This window comes from Haemorhous mexicanus, chromosome 5, assembly GCF_027477595.1.
Source record: "Haemorhous mexicanus isolate bHaeMex1 chromosome 5, bHaeMex1.pri, whole genome shotgun sequence".
NCBI lineage: Eukaryota > Metazoa > Chordata > Aves > Passeriformes > Fringillidae > Haemorhous > Haemorhous mexicanus.
In genome coordinates this window covers 6,770,001-6,791,106 of record NC_082345.1, presented here as the reverse complement: position 1 = coordinate 6,791,106, position 21,106 = coordinate 6,770,001, and positions in this window count along the sequence as shown.

Below are 21,106 nucleotides of genomic sequence, written 5' to 3'. Positions count from 1 at the left end.
TGACCTCAGTTTGTAAAAGGAGATTCTCTAAAAATTTGGGAGAGGAAGCTCCTGGTCTCATTCAGATCAGGGCAGAGATGGCTCCAAGGACCACAGGATGGTTGCTGGAAGACCTCAGGGCCAACCCAGCTGTTCATCTCAATGAACACAATGCCTGTGCAAGATGTGTGATGTGGGATATGGGGTAATAATTATTAGAGTCGTTATAGATGGGTAATGAGATGATTGGTTCTTGCAATTAGGGGATGAATATTGTGTGGGAAAAAAAAAGAAAGGACATTATTAGTATCAGAACAGAACAGAGAACAAAATTTCCCAGATCAGTTTCCAATGCAGATACAACAGCAAACAGTAGAATCAGCACAAATGGCTGTAGATTTTTATTAATTGGTTAACAGCTCCAATAACATAGTTGCCTACACATAAGAGTTATGTAAATAGAGCTCAGTCACCATATGGAACTTGAACAAGATGATAATGGGCAACAAAGTGAGAACAATCTCCTTCATTTTCCATATGGCTTCTGTTGACTTCTGTCTATTTCGCTGAAACTTCTCTGTACACTATTATGGAATGATGTGTTTGGCTTTTCAAAATGATGTATTTAATTAGGAGTCCAAGTTTACACCAATGTCCCAGAAGGTTTATAAAGAGAACTCAAACTGGATTTTCTTAATGTGGTTTTTTATTTCTACATCAGTCTCACGCTTGCTTGACTTAATTTTTTTCGATTTGATAAAGATGGTTAAGCTAAACCTTATTCCACTAACAGGAAACCCTTTCACTCTAATGAAACAAGTTCTTTTGTTACAGCACAACTCTTGCAGGATTGCATGTTTTCTTGCACAAAGGCTGATGGCAGCAAATACAAGCATATCTATTTACACATTCTTCTATCAGCACTATTGCAATTGCATATGCAACGTGTATTATTTTCCTTTCTAGCAAGACAAATGGTATTAGATTCTTGTTCTACTGTGAAAGGGATAGAAGCATATAGATACTTTGAGGAATTCATGTGGGAGAAGTAAATTATTATTGAGAAAACCCTGATACTTTTCTTGATTTCAGCTTCAACATATATATCATTTGGAGCCAATAATTAATGGTTTGGATTTTTCAGACAGATGTGCTAAGTACACCTTTAGAAAACCAGAGAAGATGGAAGAGTGAATTGGTGATGCAATGCAAGTGCTTTTCCAAGTGACATGGGGGTGCAATCAAAGCACAGTGGTCCCAGGCTTTGTGACGTGGAGGAAGAGATGAGGAGCAAACAGAAGGAAGAGCCTTCCACCTAGTGGAAGTTGATTTTTTGACAGCTGATTCCAAACTGCAGTTTTAACTGCAAGCTCTGTCTCACAAGCACCACGGACAGAGCCCTTCTGTGCCCCTCAGTGCAGGAGGACAGACTGGGATGCTGCACTGAGACACTCCTGCCCCAAACCACCTTCTCACCTTCCCTGCCATGCTCAAAACTTCTGTTAAATAGTCAGTGTTCAAGTCTAAAGTATTTCAGAAATGAGGTGTGGGGAGCATGGTATTGCCTTTGTATTTCATCCTAAAATAGGAAAGTGATTTGAACTACAATGCCTGTTTGAGCTGGGAGCTTCCCTTTGGAACATGAGAAGAGCCTAGGGGCTGACTATTGACCCACATCTTCACAGACTATCAGAGACCTCTCATGATTGGTTTAATGCTATTGCCCACTATTTTTCTCATTTTGACTGGAGTGCTACTGATTTTTTAGCTGGATCAAAGCCATTTTGATGTCCAGTGTGCAAAGTTTGGGAAAGCAACAGAAAATAGGGCAGCAGGATATTTTGGGATTCACTGACTAACTAGCAAATGGGTTTTACATCCTCCTACCACTGAAAAATGAAGACAACAAAACATCCTGTAGGAGGAATGGCCCTCAGTAGAGAATGAAGGAGGCATCACAGCTAGCACTGAATCCCATAACTAATTTCCAGCTTGAACAATTAACACTAGTGCACTTCACAGAATTCATTTTCACTCAGATCTGTTGCCTCTCTTATGCTCACATCAAAAGAAAGTAGGGGTGTTTCTTTCCTCAGTGACTTGTACACCTGAAGTGAGTACCTGCCAAGGACCATTTCCATGTGGAGAGGCAGGAAAAACAAGCCTGACCTACACCCAATCAAACACCACTGGGCCTTTTCCTCTTTTCCATCAATGTCAGTCTTCTGAACAAAAGACAGTAGAGGATTGAATGTTTCATCTCCCTCAACAGATTTGTAAACCACAGCAGTACCCCATCAGGTGCTGAGGTCTGAAGTCTCCCATTTGCCTTTTTTCCTCCATTGAGTAGAGGTAGTTGGTGAACTCCAGGGAAATTGCAAACTTTTAAAGAAAGGGCTTATTCCACCATCTGAAATTCACATAAGCATTAAGTCATTATTCAAATGAAAAGCTGCTCTTATCCATTAACATATTTTTGTTATCAACAAAAAAAGCAAGATACTGACATGAGGGAAGATACACACATTTTTATTTATATGGTAATTAAATGGTCAGGGAGCTTGCCTAAGATGTGGTTTAAGTCAATTAAACCATGGTGTGACACTAGAAATCTTCTCCTCTTCCTAAGATGTTATGGAGAAAGAGGCATTGAAAGTCAACCAATGTATGCAATCTACTCTGTAACATGATGGCTGGCTTTTGCCTTCCTAAAGACAAAGCAAAATTATTGCTTCACTGTAACAAGTGACAAGAGAATTATTTCTATCAAACCCTTCCTAATCAGGAGTAAGAATATTGCTTCCCCTTCTATAAATTTGCATATTTAGACTGTTCTTAGCAAAATGTAGTGTGTGATAATTCAATGGCTCATATTCTATATCAATCAGACTTTTATCAAGAGTGAAAATATTTTTTAAAACCAGTGTACAAATACAATTGTATTTCTTCCAAGCAGCATGTGTTGATAAATCACAGAGCAAAAACCTCTGCCTTCATTAGGTGGGAAGAGTTCAGCTGATCCTGGGGGTGGCCTGAGGTGGATCCAGTAAGTCCAGCAAGCTCCTCTGCAAATGCTTCATTTACACAGGTAATTGTCAGTGCTGATGAAGGCATCTCTTACTGTTGCCTAAGTGTCATTTTAATACCTTTGGTTCATCACTCAAACTGGGTCTGCTGCTTAGTTGTCAAGCCAAGGGAGCCATTCATCACTCTTTTATGCCTACCTGTCTCTGGATTTGTGCAAATTCCTCAGGGCCTCACCAAAGACGAACCAAAAAGACAAATCATCATCCAGCAATGTGGCATTATTAGCATTTTCTGCTGAATATGCTTACACATGTGGTATTAGTTTCCCTACCTACTCGGTCTCATCTGGGAAAGGAACACTTTGAAGCACAGAAAGGTAAATACTTTAGTGCTATCATGAATTGCAGAGGTCAAAATCATCATTCAGAAAGAGATCTGAGAGGTTGCTGTTGAGAAAATGTAAACAGGTTGTCAGAAATTTCTAAAAGATCAATTGTCCAAATCTCCAAGTAGCATACCTTGGTAACAGAGGTCACAGAAAAAGCCAAAGCTCAGACACGTGGGCTTTCAAACACATCTCTGTCCAGGTGAGTTTCCAGCATCCCCAAATAGAGGACAGTCAGACCATGGCTGTGGAACACAAACAGCACAGACCAACCCTTGTCATGCTAAGCACAAGACCAATCCCTAAACAGAGACTTTATGATCCTGAAGGGGATAGTAATCTATCTTCATGTCTCCCTGATTTTTACAGTTTTTCTAAGCCTTATGATGTTTACATTCTTATAACAAACTTTCTCACACACTTTCTGTAAATAACCTATTTTTTTGCATTCTTTTATAGAAGAAAAGAAATTTGATGGACTGTCAGTTTGTCCAGTGTCATTGGAGAGGTGGCACTTTCACCCTCCAATCCACTGTCACTTTTAAAAATCTATAAATGTTGAAGTAAAAAAATAGACTTCCCTTTTCCACCTTAAAAACAGCAGTGTGTGCATGATGTGTTATTTCATATCCTATAGTGACACAAGACCCTAAACAGAGACATTATGATCCTGCAGGGGATGGTAATCTATCTTCCCAAATATACTTGTGCTACATGAGTATTATGCCTTTATCCTCTCACATGTTTTGGCCATGGAGCATCTTTCTGCAAATATAATTTGGAGAAGATTTCAGATGTGGGAATAATTGAGGTAGTGTAGCAATTCTGTTTTTCTGGTGTGTGAAAAATAATGCAGTATTTGCATCATATATCACAAAACTAGTGATGCTGTCATACAGGTTGTTAAATATGGATCCCACCTATCATGACCCAAAATATTTTAATTTTTTTATTAAAAAAAAAAAAGAGGGGATTCAGAAGACAAGAAGCATTCCTAAACCAGTGGAATAGTGGAAATATATGCGCTTAAAGCTAAATAATTTGAGTTGGTTAAAGCAATGTGAGACAGCCTAGTGATCTTGTAACTGTGTAACTGAGATAATGGAGACCCTTAGAGTGTGCCTGATAAGCTGCTAAACTAGCATGGACAATATCTGAAGTATGGACAATATCTAAAATCCATCAGGAAAGGAAAAATGGACCAAAAAAAAGCTATGCTGGATACTGTGGCTTTGTAGGAGGAAAACAGAACCAGTGGAGGAAGCCCAGGTATTTGCAGGTTGATTTAATGTGTTCAGAGTGGTTAAAGAATTCATGATGATGAGTTAGGACTTCTCATGGGGATGAGATAAGCAGCCAATTAACAAGGGAATATAGAAGATGGTGGCTCCACTACTGCTCTTTATATCAACAGGAGCAAGTACAAAGTAGATGTCCCAGCCTCAAAGGCTTATGGGGCTGGCTGCTCTTTGTATATATCATTTATTCCAAGAAAATGACACGTAACATCTTTCTAACACTAAAAAATGGTACTGCTTTACCTGTATTTGTATACTGATTGCAGGACAGCTGCCTATATAAAGGGATGCTGACAGAAATAGGAACAAGCTGTTCTGTCCATGTACTGCCATTTTCAACAAAGACCAGGATTTCCATTAAACTACTTGGGATTAAAGAAAATAAAAATAAAAGTGAACAAGTTTAGCTTAGCTGTCTCAGGAAGAAATTCTTCCCTGTGAGGGGGGTGAGACCCTGCACAGGTTGTCCAGAGAAGCTGTGGCTTCCCTATCCCTGGCAGTGTTCAAGGACAGGCAGGGGATAGAACTGGGTGATCTCTAAAGACCCTTCAAATTCAAACCATTTTGTGATTCTATGATTTGATGATTTATGTATTGTACATATTCAAGAACCCTATTGGGAGTCACATGTAGCAAAAGGAGAATACACAGACATAAGCTAGGCAAGCAAAAAAAAAAATTAAAAGGAAAAAATAAAAAGAAAAAAGAGGTGCTGAACAGATATGCACAGGTGTTGAAATTCTGCAAAGTTACAGGACAGCAAAAGTTTTAAACTTATTTAAATTTACATTTTTCAATCATAATTAATTGACAAGCAAACTAGTATTTTGTGTTATTCTTGAAAACAATAATTCTGAATTGCACATTATTACAGGAATATCCTATGATATTCCTGTAATAATGATCTTTTCATTCCTGAAATGATCTTTTCAATAAGATCATTTTAACCAAAAAATTACTTTGAAAAGTGTTTCATTTCATCTATTTAATCGTGATCTGAAGGAACCACTCTGGGGAATAAAAAAAAAGTAAAACCCAAATGCAAGAAAATAGGTTTAAGGTTTTTTTTTTTTTTTTAACTGAAATAATAATATTTTTGATCAAGAACATAAAAAATGCTATTCCATTGCTGAGGGAAAGTATTTATTATGTACCTCCTCAAACAGGTAGAAGCCATAGGCAAAGAAAATGTTGGGGCTTAGAGCAGAGCTGGGTGTCGGAGGCAACATTCTGGAAGTAAGTCAGCAAGTGCTGATTGATGTCTGCAGGTGGGGAAGAGGGATGGCAGGAATATAGGGATAGAGATTCTGTGACTGAAAATCATCTTTTATAACCAAAGAGCTCGTGGGGAAGAAGGAGCTTTTGGGGCAGCAAAATAATTGCAGTTACAGAGCCTGGCAGAGGGGTGGTGGGAGTATTTTATTCATAGAAAGGATTGAGAAATCAGTGGAAAATAACAGGGAGTCAGAGAAGATAAAATAATGTCATAAAAGAACTGAACACTGGAAATGATGAGTTTATGTTTTTTCATGAACTTTTGCATTTTACATGCACATTTTCCCTCTAAGCCTTTGCAAGCAGTCCCAGACATCTGCCAAGACAAAAGAAAATGAAACCAACCCCATTTTCCCACCTCAGCCACGTGAGAGAGATTTTTTTTTTGCCCCTCCTGATTTTACTCCAGGCTTTCCTAAATGAGTTACTTTTCTCATTCCTCATGTATGCCCTGCTGCCTGCCTCTTGTTCATTCCTGCATCTCATTGCACTGCACACCTTCCACCACACAGAGGCTGCCAAAGTGATGATGCATATTTCAAGGGTGACAAAATAAGTAATTCATTTAAATAACACATGAAAGCTTGTGCTGAATATTCCCAAACACATCAGTGCTTGGCAGATAATCATTCTTCTCCACAGTCTCTTTATAAGGATGTACCAAGTGAAAATTATTCCAAACAGACTGTAAATGCAAACAGAGTTATGTTTGAAAACCAGCAAAGTCAAGGCAGATGGATAACATATAGTTTGGAGCTCCTGTAGTTATAAGACCCTCTGGATCAATTTTTGGAATCCCTGGTTCCATTATAAATTCCACAAACAGCATTCTGCTCCTGGATGTTAACATGCTGAATGTAGCAAGGAATCTGTTTACAGAAGTCCCTGTAGAGAGGGCAGTGATATTACAAGCATCTGTTACACTTTCAGAAGCTTTATGCTGCCTTTTCTTTTAGGGGTTATTACTATGAGCAATCACTGCACATGAAAAAGCCAAAAGCCATTGGAAATAAAGCTGGAACAATTAAAAGAAAGGTGCGTGGTGCTTCGAAATTCTTTGAAAATCTCTGTACTTACGCAGAAACTTTCTTCAGAAAGTCCCAAAACTACAAACTACAAATTGTCCAAAAGCTACATGTTCTTTAGATGGTATTACTCAATCTCTGGGCTATAGTCTTTTATTTCTTTATATGCATTGGAGGAACTCAAGCCTTCAGCTTTTCTCTGCTGGGATGTTCACAAATGTAGAAGAGGAGGAAAACAGGAGCCCAAGAAAGCACAATCCAAGAAACATGCAGAAATAAAGCAGCATGGCAGGGGCAGCAATGACTTAGGTTCTTTTACCAGAGGATCTTGCAGAGAGCACAGGTCAAGTACTGTTTTCTAGCTCATCCTACCAAAAATCTCCAATTCAATACAGTTATGATCAAGTAACTTATAAAAAGCTTTTTGGCTTAAAGGAAGGCTCATCTGTGTGTCATTAATATTCCTTATCCTGTATGTATGCCTGCATATTTCTGTATGATAGCAATTTTTTTTTTCCCCCTAAGGTATAATATATACACATTTCTGCTTGGGAAAATAATTATATCTGAGATGTCTGAAAATCCCCACTTCTAGAAATAGTGCTCCAGCACCTCCTGCCCACGAGCTTTATCAAAAGGAGAGCATTGATACATTGGCTATGTTGCCATCTCAAAGTGAAGAGCCAGTGCTGCATGTGCTGTCACCCAGCAGCTGAAACCTTCAGAGAAGTGACTGGCAATTCCCTGCTTGAAAACTTAGATCAAAATCAGTGGTGCTTCCAGCTTTCAAGGAACTGCTGCTACCCCTGTAAATTACCATCAGTCACCTTGGGAAAAGCACTGAAAGTTGAAGAACAGACCTAAAGCCTATTTAAGTAACTCATCATCAATTATATTTAGACAGAGCCCCCTGAACTGAGTTCACCCATCTTTCAAGTAAGTTAAGTAACTATGAACAGAAAGGCTGAAGTGTATCTATTCTTCATAGGTCCTTGTGAAAGACTGGATTTGTCCCATTCATTTATGTTAACATTTTGTCTCTTATTAATGGTTTAAAAAGACCAGGCTGCACGTCTCTGAATCTCTTTTTCCTTGCTTAAGATGAAATGTGACTTGCTAAGGACTCCATAGCTTGTGGGAGAGGGCTAGAATGGTTTCAAGACACAAAATTTTGCTATGGCATTTTGAGACAGATTTTTTTTTTGTCTTCAGTAAAAATGCTTCTGTGCAAGATCCACTCAGTGAATGCAAAGTGAGCTGCTAGCAACCAATCCCAGACAGAGACCACCTCTGTGGCTGGAAATGTCACACAAAAATCCAAGATAAAAATTTAGAAACACCACACAATTCTCTCCATGTTATATGTCAAAGCAGCAATCTGGAAACCCAGAGCCTGACACATACTAAGGGCCTGTCTCTGGTTTTTTTTCACGTGTGTGGGTGAACTGTAATCACACTGACTTGCTTTGAGAAGAGCAGAAAATAATCTGCTGCTCTCAGCACTGAAGCTCATTGAATTTCCTCTCATGCACATGCATTCACATAGCCCAGCCTGACAAAGCAGAATTTACACAGTGTTAAACAAAAAGATAAGGGCAATTGAACTGATCTCAGTGTTTAAATATGCCATAACATTTTGATGTCTGTAAACCTTGTAAAACAAAGCTGGAAAAAAATTAAGAGCACTAAATTCAGCTATATACACTGGGCTAAAACAGGCTCAGCTGGTATTTCCTGAATGGCAGGTCACTGGTGCTGTGGCTGTGGAGGAGGAAAAAACACGCAGGAGTGGGAAGGAAGCACCATTTAGCTGCAAGACAAGAACAGATAAAAAATTCTCTCCAGTGGTAAGAAACCATTTAAATTAAACTAATAATACCTATCTAGTTCATAAATGTGTGACCCTGAGTCTTTCCATCTTAATTTTCTTCACGTTTTTTTTGCTGGTGCATTTTTAGCTTTCCTGTCTGTAGTCAGGTGCCAATACTGCAGTGAAATATATTGCAAAGTTTATATTTATCTTTGTGCTTCCCATAAACTCAGCACAGATATTTTACCACATCTCTTTCAATTTAGAGGGTTTACCCATTTCCTTTCATGAGACAGAGAGATTACTAAGGGCACAGATTGCCCAACAAAATTCTGAACACAGTTGGACACAAGGGTAAATTAATTTATTTCCATAAGCAAAAGTCACTTGCCTCACCTCTAGAAGTCGTCAGCTGTAGCATCCAACAGCTTTGATAAATGGGATATGTAAGGAAACAGTATAATATCAACAAGATAATTAACACAGATTTAATACAATCTCTTTTGCATCAATCCAGTTCTAGAAGACTGTAATTTGTACCAGAAGAATGACAACCAACAGCTACTGGAGCCTCATCAGCAGGAAGGCCAAAGGAAATACAGCTCCCATGTACCATGTTAGGCCAGTTATAATTTGGGCAATTGCTGCTCTGTTCTTCTTCTCTGGGTAGGAATTTTATTTGCTCCTTCCTCCCAGTTCACACCAAGAAAAAACCCCAACACAAATCCTCTAAGTGATGAGTTGTCAGCAAGTTCCTTGAGATTGTTACTTGACATACACTGTAATACTGACAGAAAATAATTCCCCCTTCCCTGTCATTGTCAAAAGGCACTAAAACATTTTTACCGTGTCTTGTATCAAGTCAAAAAAAGCCTGTACAGAAGAAATGGCCTTACAGAAGGATAACCCCAACACACAGTATTTTGCAGCCAAAGATTTAAAGGGCCAGAGGAAGGGCTGTGTAGCTCATCACAGGAGATAATCTAAAAGGGAATCAAGCATTCATATCTCCTCCTCTGTGTAGTGTGTCTACACCACTGTCCCTTCTGGACAGTGCTGCATTATCTCCACACTTATCTTTATTTCGCACAGGCAAATTGACATGGACAAGCACCAGGGTACTCAGGGTGCGAGGCACAAGGCATCATCCTCCAAATTAGAAACACCATGGCATTGCTCCACAGCTGAAATCAGAGTCAGCACAGAGCTCTGGCAGGGAGCATCTGTGCAGCCAAAGCCCAACAATGGGAAGCTCTCTGTCCCCTGAGCATGGTGTGCATGGATGCTTTGCATTGCTCCCACACAGGGCATGAGGCACAACACTTAATAATAACATAGAGAATAGAAATTTTCAGTTCTCTTGGAGATGCTGGATAGAAATTAAAGACTTCATGGCAAAAAAAGATAAAAGGATGTAAAGGTATGAACACAGGATGATCAACATGGCTGGAACCAGTGGAGAAACTGATTAAAAGGACCATGGTATTTTTTGCAAGTCTTGTAACACAGAAGCAATAGCACATGCCCAAAGAAAAAGTTAAAGGTCATCTTTAATACTGAACCATTCAGTGAATAGAACCACCAGAGACCCCTGTTTATGACTCTCCAGGACCATAAAAGAACTTCCAGTAGGAGGCAGATGCATTCAAATTAGTTCTAGAAAGGTGATGTTTATGTACTGGATAAGAAGCACATTTTAATGAATATGTGTGATTATGGTGAATTAATACCTTGTTGTAAAGTCTCACCACACACACAGAATAAGGAGACACTTTCTGTGTGTCCTGCACAGATAAAGAATGCCTGCATTCCAATGCTTCAAATTGTTTTAGGAAGTTGATTCTGACCAACTTAGATACCACATTCAAATGGAGAAAATGTTAAATGCTCCCTGTTCTGAGCATCAGGTGATGTTTTCAGCACCTAGGCTTTTAGTGAAACCCTAAGAATTTTTATAGCAAAATGTTGAAAAGGGAGTGAAGGGTTACTGAAGCCATCAGGTTTGGGGATACTAAACATGTAATAATGACTGATTCATCCATGAGGGCACACAGAAAGCAGTCTGAAGTTCTGTCACTTCCATCCTTTAGATTAAAAAGGCTGCAAACTTCTGAAGACATCCCATTCACATAGAAGCATGGAATCATTAAGGTGGGAAAAGACCTCCAAGGTAATTCAATCCAATACTTGACCAAACATCATTTTGTCACTAGATCAGAGCACAGAGGGCCATGTTGAGTTGTTTCTTGAACACCTCCAGAGTCAGTGAGTCCACCACTTCCCAGGGCAGCCCCATCCCAATGCTTGACCTTCCTTCTTCCTCTTTCAGTCAAGAAGGAACTAAGTCCATCTGACTGTTGTGGCCAGCTGTTCTCTCTAATTAAATTATTTTGCTTGTTTACTTTATTTCTCATATATTACAAAATTGAGACTGTGTACAGCTACTATTTTTTAAATTTTATGTCTCCTTGCTTACCTAATGTTATCTTAGCAGTTTCACTTTTTATGCCATGTAAAACAGATTTAATGCAAAGTTTGCAGTTAAGTTCATCCCTTGTCTATCCCTGTCACCACTGTTGCTCATTTTCAACAAGGTCTGAGACAAGATATGACTGGGTCCTAAGTGTAGGACGCCAGCAATCTTCTCCGATTCCTCTCAGCCAGCATCCTGCTCTGTTAAGAGCTGCATTTTCACAGGACGCAGATGAGGCCAAAAGTTTAAGGTATTTCAATGTCATTCACGCAAAATAATTTTTTTTTGCAATGAAGCAACAAGGGCAATAGGCACAACACAGGATTGTGGTGGGCTTGTGAGATTCCCTGTGCAGTTACAAATGAGATACAGGATCCACCACTTAAGTTACACCAGCACTCTGAACTGCTCCTTTTCATCCACTGAGTGTCCAAACCATTTGTGGAGAATAAGCATCCAACTTCCATATTTTTGAGATACTGTAAAAGCTCCTGCACCTTCATGGGTCTGCTTAAAAAAAAAAAAAAAAAAAAAAAAAAAAAAAAAAAACCACAAAAAAACACGCCAAAACTAATGTGTAAGTAGGGTGCAACCAATGAGAAAAGGACTAGATTCATACAAAGTGCTATAGGCTTCAGCAGTGATGCTTCCCTCCCTGCCAGGGCCCGCAGGCTCGGTAAAACCCAGCCAGCGCAGGGAATCGGTGGAAAGGGCCGCTGGAAGCCCGGCTGGGTGTTCTGTGCAGGCATGAGCTAGACTCGGGACTGACGACCCTCCCATCTCTGCAGAGCCCCGGCACCCAAAACAGCCGCCTGCTGGCCGGACCACCGGGGAAGACACTGGGTGGCAGAGACACGGGGCCGGATCACCGCTGCCCCTCTGCCGAGCGGGCCCGGCCTCCCGGGGCGGTTCCGTGCAGGGCCCGGGGCAAGGCCGCCGCCCATCCCCATCCCCATCCCCATCCCCATCATCCCCATCCCCATCATCCCCATCATCCCCATCCCCATCCCCATCCCCATCCGCACCGGCGGGGCCGCGCCCGGACACGCTCGGGTGAAGGCGGCTGAACCGGAGCAAGGAGCGCAGCGACCCTCGGCCCCATCGCCCCTCAGGCCCCATCGCTCCTCGGCCCCATCGCCCCTCAGGCCCCATCGCTCCTCGGCCCCATCGCTCCTCAGGCCCCATCGCTCCTCGGCCCCACAGCCCCTCAGGCCCCATCGCCCCTCAGGCCCCATCGCTCCTCGGCCCCACAGCCCCTCAGGCCCCACAGCCCCTCAGGCCCCAGCGCCCCTCGGCCCCATCGCTCCTCGGCCCCGCTCCCGGTGAGCCCGCGGGGGACGCGGCTTCCCCGGAGCAAAAGCTGGGCTGGGAACGCCGCCGCAGCGCCGAGGGAGCGTGCAAGGGAACGGGGAGGGCGCTCTGCGGGGCTCGGTGGGCTCCGGCCGCCGGGCAGGAACAGAGCTCGGGCGGGGCTGGGCGGGAGCGGCTCTCCCGGCCCGCAGCGCTGGCGAGAGGATGGTCCAGGGACGCGGCACCGTGCAGGAGCCATCCGAGTGGGAAATCTCCAGCGGTCTGCTCGTGGCTGCCAAATCTGGCACCCAAACGTGTGGGCTGCCAGCCGAGCCCCGAGGGTGGGGATGGCAAGCCAAGGCCGGTGCCAGAAGTGCTCCCGCTGCTGGAGCAGGGAAAGCTGTTGCTGCCCGGGGAGCTGTCATTGCAGGTAGCTGGATGGGGGGCACAAGCCGTGGTGCCTCAGGCAGCGATCCGGCAGCTTTGGACACCTTCCAGGGAGAAGAGAACGAGCTGGTGTGCCAGAGAGAGGCCGGGACAGTGTACGCTCTGTTAGGGATCCCACCCGCAAGGGAATGTTCCAGGGCTTGCACATTTCCCATGTGTTACCTGCCTTCGGCATTGGGAAGGATTACAGTTCCCAGGACAATGGAGGACCTGTGATTTCGAGACCGTCTTTCTAAGGACTTCCTTCAATGGATTGGCACAGAGCCTGTATTTCACTCAGCTGTCTGTGTCACTTAGCAGTGTAAAGGAAACCAGCATCCCAGACTGTCTCCACAGGGATATTGCTTGGTGTGGTGCATCATGGAGAGAGCTGCCTTTGGCCCCTTTCTCCTCAGAGCCCTTAGTGGAATAGAAAACAAGAAAGCCTGCAGAAGGAAAAGTGAATAGGGGAGTCTCACTTCAGTGATGGTCTCCTGAAAGCAGAAGACCACTGGAGCTTAGATTGAGTTTAAGGTAACACAATCTTCTTCTGAGTGGAGAGTCAGACAACCAGAGCTGGTTCTTGGAGAGTTCCCACTCTGCTTTTGGCAGCAAGTGCAGACTCCAGATGGCTTCACATAGTTTTACTTACAGGCATGTTCAGTGTTTAGAAAAGAGACAGCACTTCAGCCAAAGTTCCAAGAATCAGATCCTCTGATTTTTTTGTGAGAGACAAGAGGAGGCTCTTAATATGAATATTTATCCTGTGTGTTTCATAACAACATTTCAGAAGTAGATGTCAGCCATGTGCAAACCCCAGTACAAGGAGAGCATGGGTCCAGCAGTTCCCTTGCAGGATAAAGCCTTTCTGCACTTGTAGCGCACCCCTTGTATATCTGTGTATGTATATTCACATACATATTTTCAAAGAAGGTTCTTCTCTTAATGCTTTTGAGCAGGAGCACCTACATTTAATGAAGAAAAGCCATCATTGTCCCATGACATCCCTTGAACGACACAACAAACACCATTAATGGTGAGCAAACAGTTTTTACAGGAGACAGTGGTATCTTTTCAATACATTTACTTCCAAGAGGATACCATCTTTTCCTTTGAATCCTGAGCAATGGCATTTCCCATGGCTCTGTTTCCCCATGCATTGGGAAGAGATGGCTTTTCCCCTGTGTTTACCACACTGTTGAGCTGTATCAGTTGGTTGGTGACCAAGACACATTTGCCTTGTTCAGAGCCAGCAGCAGGGTTGTGGCAGCCCTCTGCAGCTCTTCCTCCTTCACTACCTTCCCAACAGACATCAACAACTTCATTGTCTGCAGTGAAGTCTGCACCTGGCTGTCCAGTATCCTCAGGAGGAGATCCTCGATGTCACTGTTGGGCAGGTGTCCTTGCTGCTGGCCACTGGCTGTCACCTCTGTGTCTTCTGGGCCGGAAGGAATTGGTTCTGGGCTCACAGGTAAGGGGGTGGGGATCACAGGTGCCTCTGTCTCAGGGCTGGAGTGAGATGTGGGAAGCGTGGGGGGAACTGGCAGGGGACCAAAGCTGCTGGATGGCGTGGCATCATTGCTTATGATGCTGCTGGCACCTGCTTGGATGCGCTGTGTCGCTCTGTGTCCTGGGCACACGGTCCTCTGTGGAGGAGAAAACATTCCTCTGGAGAGCCTTAGGAGCAGGCACCTATGCACAGCCCTCTTCTGTGGGTTTAGCTCTCACTGCACAACCTCATCTTGCCCGTTTCCTACTAAGATGAGCCCAGGAAAGCAAAATAAACCTTCATATCCTTTTCTTGTCAAGTCTCCCCATAAACCTCTTGGAATTCACAGCTCTCTTTGCTCTCTGCTTCTGGCCTACATGAATCCCCCTTTCTTCTGAAGAAACCTAGATTGTCTCAACTTGGTTGGGAATGAGAGCTGGGGAGGAGGGCTGAGGTGGTCCTCAAAGGTTCATTTTCTTGAAGAATGCTTCTGCAAAGTCTCCTTTTTGGCAAGTGGCTGCAGGTGCCATCTGTGTTAGCTAATCAGCTTGGTGTGAGTGCCCCTGGATGATGGGCTGCCCATGGCTCTCTTCTGTCTTCCCTGTCTTTTAGCTTTTTGTCTTCCTACTTACTCATATTCAGGGCTCTCTCTTTTGCCTATTAATTGCCCAGAGCACACCACAGTCTTCAGGAAACAGCTAAATAACTCACCTTAAGGAAATACTGTTTCATAATACAACGATAAAGAGAAAAGGTGCAGAAGTTGTGGAAGAAATTATTTCCTGGCTGTTCAGAGCATATAGGCCCTAGAAAGAGGCAAATAAAGACACAGACCCAGTGACAGACTCCAGTGCTGGCATCCCCCTTAGCAATAACCTTCCTGTGGAGTGACATCCCTCCATGAAAACCCCTGTGTCATTTGGGGACCTTTTGAGAAACTCCACTGCTTCTTGGTCATCTTCATGAGCCAAGGGGTGAGAGGAGGCTGGTCCTAGGGACACGTGTGGATCCAGTGAAATGTGAGAGAGGATGCCCATGAGCACATGCCATCTCCTCACTGCAGGATTGCTACCCACCTCTCTCCCCCGCTTCTCCTCCCAGATCCTAAGTGTTTTCTCTCCCCGTGATCAGGGCCATGCAGGACTGCCTGCCCTTAGGAATCATGGTTGGCTTTACCTGAAGGGATGACTCCGTGGTTTTCATACTCATCCAGCCTCTGGATGAGTGAGTTCTTGCAGCCGTACAGCTCGCGAAGCTGGCAGGCGGTTCTGGCTTGGATGGTGATCCGCAGGAACTGGAAGAACTGGTGGTATTCCTGGTCAGAGAGGGGTGTTCCTGGCTCCTGTGCCTTTGTGCCCTGAGGGCCAGCTATGCAGCCCCAGCCCAAGAGCACTGGTGGAAAATAGAGTGCAGGGAGTCAGAGGGAGAAGGAAATGCTATCCATGACATGTTTGGAAGAGCTGGAGGACTGAATCCACATCTCCATTGCCTTTTCTGGGTGCAGGATCCAGCACATGGAAAATGCATTAACAAGCTAGAGATGGAAGGTCCAGACCTGTGGAAAATTTGCTTCGCCCATGTTGAAAGGAGTGACAGTATGTGGCTGAGGGGCCTTCACCAAAGCTCTGGAGATTCAAATCTTGAACTGGGAGAAATGTCTTGGAAGTCATAGCTGAAACTGAGACTATTGCTCTGTTGTTGGGGCTGGAGCAAGTAGACTGTTTCCTTTCAAGAATTTTAGCCTCTGTAAACTTTCTTCCTCTGGCTAAATAGGCCTTTAACCAAGTTCCTCTCTCAGACCTCTTTCTCCTGCTTCCCATGTTGCTTTACTGGGACAACTCTTCCCTCTTAGCTTTGTGGGTTAACTCCAGACCTGTGCCTTAGCACTTGTGTCTGGTTTAATGCACCCAGCTGTCCCTGTCACAGCATCTCCAGTCTCCACCTCTGCTCCAGCCTGTGCCCACTGCATCCAGATCTGGCTCTTAGGTCACTCTGTGGCCCTCTTTGATGAATAAAATACCAGCTCCAGGGGTGAAAATTGACAAAATTATAAACCCTGGGATCCTTGCACCTAAGGCATTGGAGGATTCTTCATCCCTTCATTTTGCCTCCAAGCTGAGGAGCGATGGGGAGAGTGCAGAGCAGCTGGGTTGGCTGCCCTTCCTCACAGCTGGGTTTGGAGGAGGGACATTTCCTACTCACCAGACAAAGCCAGATATGCCCACAAGGCCGTCATGGCACTGGGAGCAGTGCCTGTGACAGTTGGGGCCCACTTGCACTGCTGGAGCTGTCACCTCTGCTGCTCTGCCACTGATGTCACAGACACCTGCGTTCTGAACACTCCATCCTCTGCTGCTCCTGCTTCCTCCTTGCTGCCCCCTCCCCCAGGCAGTGTTTGTGCATGAACAGGTGTGTGTGACTCTTTCTTTCTGCTCACTGCCAGCCTGTAAAATCCATCTGGAAAGAGGCAGTCAAATGGCCATTTTTCTGGAGCACAGGACAGGAAATTTGGGCTGCTGCTGTTGATAATGTGTGAGCAGATCAAAATCTTGTCTCTTGCCCAGATCTGTGTGTGCTTGGCTGATCCATTAAGACAGGATCCATAAAGCACTAAACAGGGCTCCAGACCATGGCAGGAAACACTAGGGAGAAAGCTGATGGAGAGAAAATGGTTTGAGGAATCGATAGTTTTCTTACACAAAACTCATCAGGAGGCATTTTTGGTCTGGAAGAGCAGCAGGATGAACACCCAGACACCTGTGAGAAGGCAGTGAGCTGTCAGGCAGCTCTCTGGTTGACCTGTGTGTGCTACCTGAGCTGGCCCTGGTTATTGGACCTGAACAGTGGTGTCACAGTGTGCATGGCAGGACAGACAGTGACCCTGACTCATGCTTCTGGGCATCATTTTCCTATGGTTTAGGTTACTTTCAGCTCCTAAATACTTATCCTCCTGTAATCTCACCCTACAGCACTGCTACCATGACAGGTATTTATTATGTCTGTTTTCCTTCCTCTGATCAGGACCTGCAGTCCCCAGCTTGGCTTTAACCTTTTGGATAAATGAAGAGAAGCAGGTTTGTGACCAGAAGCAACCCAACACTGAGCCAGTAGAGAGACTGCTCACAAGGTGAGAAATTGCATGGAGCATGTCTGGGAAGGGAAGAGCTGAATGCTGAAAATTTGGGGTGCATCATGCTGCACACTCCACACTCACCCTGTCTCTTCTGTTCCCTCAGTAAAGAGATTCTGCTTCCAGGAAGATCTGTAGGCAGAATATGGCAAAGTCCTGTGGTATCTAATACCCTTTCAAAAAGACTCTCCAAAGTGAAATCAATCTTGGGTATATTTTCAGCGAAGAATATACTCATAATGTTAAAAAACATAAACCAAAGTATGGCTTTTTCTTCTTTTTGTGCTGACAATATTTGAAAATATTTGGGTCAGTTTGCTGCTTTGAGGTGCTTTTGAGTACCTTTGTTTGTACTGTAAATGTTTTTCAGCGCTAAGTGTTGTAAACAAAACTTTGGGGATTGGTATAACCAGTGTAGTGGTGTCTTCCAAAATCTGCAGATAACTGAAACAAAACTGAGCTGTTTAGCGTGCTGCATCACACCCTGTTCCTTGTGACAGGATGATGTTCAGTCTGTAAGCAGTGCTGTCCATTGTATCTCACATTCCAGCATGAATTTCCAATGTGTGTCTCCAAATGAGTATAACCTATGAAAAACCAGGAGCCTCCAAATGTTTCAGTCTAAAGGTTAATAAAACAGTTTACAATTTTACTCAGTTGTCTATCTGTTCTGTAGATGAAATCTAGATACAATTTGCTGCAGAGCTTTCTTTTTAAGGAAAAGGGCTATGACTGGAATGAAGAAAGGAAATAAATAGTCTGCTGGGTAGGGGTGGATGCTTCTGTGCTGTAGGCTGATCTCTTCCATGATCAGCATGGGAATATTGGCTGAAGAGCAGTGACTCACAGGCAGCAGGAGGAGAAGTAGATACAGTGGGAATTATTAAGGAAAGCAGTCATGATGTTCCTCTAACCTTGCTAGACATGGGAACTTAAAATGCAAGCAAGTGACAAGTCTTGCCCTTTAGGGCTGTAACAGAGGATCCCTTTTGCAGTCTGTGCTGCAGTGGCCTCCCATCCTTGAGTCACATTCCCTTCCCACTCATCTGAGCCTCCATGTCCTCACTGTGCCCTGGGAAAATACCAAGGGGCTGTCTTCTGTGCTGTCAGCTCATGGTGGGTGACATGCAGCAGGTCTTGGTGGCCTCCCTGTCTGGATTTCCCCCACAGAGAAGCAGAGAGTTACTCATTGCTAGTTCCTGTGCTCACTCCAGCAGGTGACAGGACCATGGGTGACATGCAGAAGGGCAGCCTTCATCAGGAAGGTTCAATGAGAGCTGAACTCCATCTGTTCCCCTCCAGGAACTGATCTGTTTCCCTCCAGGAAGCCAGCCACAGACAGGACCACAAGCAGGAGCTGGAAATAGGAAGTGAGAGGGAGATGTTTTCCAAAGAGACAGGGAATGGTACCTCCTTATGGGATGGAAGTCTGGGAGTGCAGGGACAGTGGTAAAGCCCAAATCAGCAAGGCTATCCTTGCTGAGGATGAGTCAGACCTGCCCATGTGGGGGAACAGTTCCGTTTGGATTCAGCAGGTCGGGGAGAAAACCTACAAGTGTCTGGAGTGTGGGAAGAGCTTCAGCAGGAGCTCATACCTGAGCCAGCATGAAAGGATCCACCTAACAGAGAAAGCCTTCAGCTGCTCCCAATGTGGAAAGTTTCACCTGCAATTCAGACCTGATCACCAGCGGATCCAGACAGGGGAGAAGCCCAACAAGTGCAGCAAGTATGAGAAGACCTTCAGCCAGAGGTCTAATGTGATCAGGCACCAGTGCACCCACACAGAGAGAGACACTACCTGTGGAAGGGGCTAACAGCAGGCCTGTTAGCTGAAGGAGCGAGAAGAAGCTGAGAAGCAAGAAGAAACTGATAAGGAACTCTCTCCAAAGCTGTAACCAAGGAGACCAAGAGAAGTGAGGAACTGAAGAAAGATAAGAAGAGAACTTTGCAGCTGGATGAAGAATTTTTAGAAAGTTAGCTGAAGTCGCTGTAACTTTTCACCAATAGTGTTATGTTGATTTATTGTGGCCAATAGGGTAGAAGAAGTATAAACAATTAGAAAGTGTATGAAAGGTCAGCCATGTTCGAAGACAGAGTTGCCATCTGAGATTGCTTGTGGTCTCTGCTTTGTGTCATGACTGCCTCAACAATGGCAACTACCTGTGTAACAAATGTGGGGAGAGCTTCAGCCAGCTCACATCTCATCATCCAGTGAAGCCACAAGGGTGAGAAACCATTTAATTGCCCATGGTGTGAGAAAAGCTTCAGGGACTGCTCCTCCCTGATCATACATTGGAGAATCCACACCAGAGAGAAGCCCCACAAGTGCCAGGGGTGTGGGAAGCATTTCTGGAACAGCTCAGCCATCATTCATCATCAAAGGGTTCACACTGGAGAGGAACACTATGAATGCCCAGTGTGGGAAGACCTTCTGGCACAGCTCCTCAATGGTGACACGCTTGTGAACACACAGGGGAAAGAGGCCCTCCAAGTGCCCTGTGTGCAGGAAGGGCTTCAGCCAGAACTTGGTGCTCACCACTCCCTGCCAGATCCATGGGGGAAAGGCCTTGCCTGTGTGTCCCCTGTGCCTCCTGCCCAGCCCCTTCCAGCGCATTGAGTGTGGCCGGAGGTGCAGTGACCTCTCCAGTGTGGCCAAGCACCAGAGCCTGCACATGAGGAGTGGTCCTACATCTGTGTGGAGTGTGGGGACAGCTCCCACTGGAACTCAGCTGCCAACATGCACCTGAGAATCCACTGTGGTGAGGGACCCTGCAAGTGTGAGGAGTGTGGGAAAATGGTCTGGCACAGCTCTTGGTGCCGACCTGAGGATCCACGCAGGAGAAAAGCCCTACAAGTGTGTTGAGTGTGGGAAAACCTTCCTGAAAAGCTCAACACTTACAGTGCATCTGAAAATCCACACAGCCAAGAAACCTTATAAATGTCTGGTGGGTAGAAGAATCCTCACCTCCTGCTCACTTCTGCCATAAGCATGGAGCGGATGTTCAGAGCAGGAACATAAAGAAATTTTTGTGGGTACCTGAATGCATGGTGAGAACCACAGTGGGAAGAAACTGACTGGAGACATGGTATATCTGCTGTTAGGACTGGGTGCCTAACCCCAGGGGCACAAAAGACTTCAGGAGATCTGGAAACAGGGAGTTAGACCCAAGAGTCAAGTGCTGGGGGTTTAGGAAGAGTGCCAAGAGCTTGAGGAATGAGCACCAGCTTCAGGGTAAGTGGGGACTGTGAATGTATGCTAGAATAATAACTGGGTGAATTGGGCTTGTAAAATACAGCTAAGGTGAAGATCAAAATAAAGTGTTCCAGGTTGGTTCTGACTCAAAACTTTGGCTTGTTAGATGCTGTAGTAGTCTTAGGAACTCTTATTTCTATTACCTTCCCTTATTTTTCATGAATGGAGTAAGTTTACAAAGTGTTTGACAAGGCATTTCCAGATCTTTTCAGAGTGAGGCTTTAGAGCTGAATTTAAATCTGTTTG